Here is a 908-nt window from a genome sequence, read left to right on the forward strand (position 1 = left end):
AAGCTGAATGGGAAGCTTCTCAACCATTTGAAGTTATCAAAAAATGTTTTTTCAGAGGATGTCATTTTGACACTCCAGATATTATCAAGGATCGAAGATTTTACGAATTAATTCTTATTGAAACAAATTCGGTCATTATCGATCATACTTATGATCTTCAAGATCCTCAGAAGATCAACTTTTCAAAATTAAAAATTATTAAAGTGATTACTCCCTCAGTTTGGGGACAACATCCTCGAACATCAAAAGAATTTAAGGGAGTTTTTATCCCTCAAACCTATGATTACCAAGATTACCAAAAGGCTTGGTACTATGTTTTTTATGTAAGAAATTTTACTCACTCTTGGTTCGTCCATTTTGACCAGAAAATTATAAATAATTTTTCAAAATGGTTTTTCACCTGGTTTTCTTACTTCAGCGCTGAAGCTGGAATTTTCCCAAAAAATATTAGAGATGATTTTGATTTATTCAGAAAAAATTTTAAGCTTCCAATTGATTATTCAAAAGGACGCCTTGAAGAGACTGCAAGCCTTCTCTTCTTTTGTTCATATTTTATGATCACTTGGATTTTCTGCTGGGACTATGTCTTGGTTTCACCAGAAGACAGTTCATTTGGCCACTCAAGGACTTTACGAAGAATCTTCAAAATTCGTTGGTGGGACAAGTTCATTATGCCAGAAGGCAAAGTCCGTGCGTGGCTTTCAAAATCCTTTTGCCCAGAAGCACCTATTACTCAGAAGAAGAAAGCTATGCTTGAAGATGAAGACGATGCAATGTCAACAGTCTCGCTATCTTCAAGAAAGTCAAAATCCTCCACAAAGTCAAAATTACTCAAAATGATTGCTCAACTCGCCTCTGATGAGTCCGGATCCGAACCCGACTCACCACCCGCTCCAAACTTCAACTTA

This window comes from Malania oleifera, chromosome 11, assembly GCF_029873635.1.
Source record: "Malania oleifera isolate guangnan ecotype guangnan chromosome 11, ASM2987363v1, whole genome shotgun sequence".
NCBI classification, from domain to species: Eukaryota; Viridiplantae; Streptophyta; class Magnoliopsida; order Santalales; family Ximeniaceae; genus Malania; species Malania oleifera.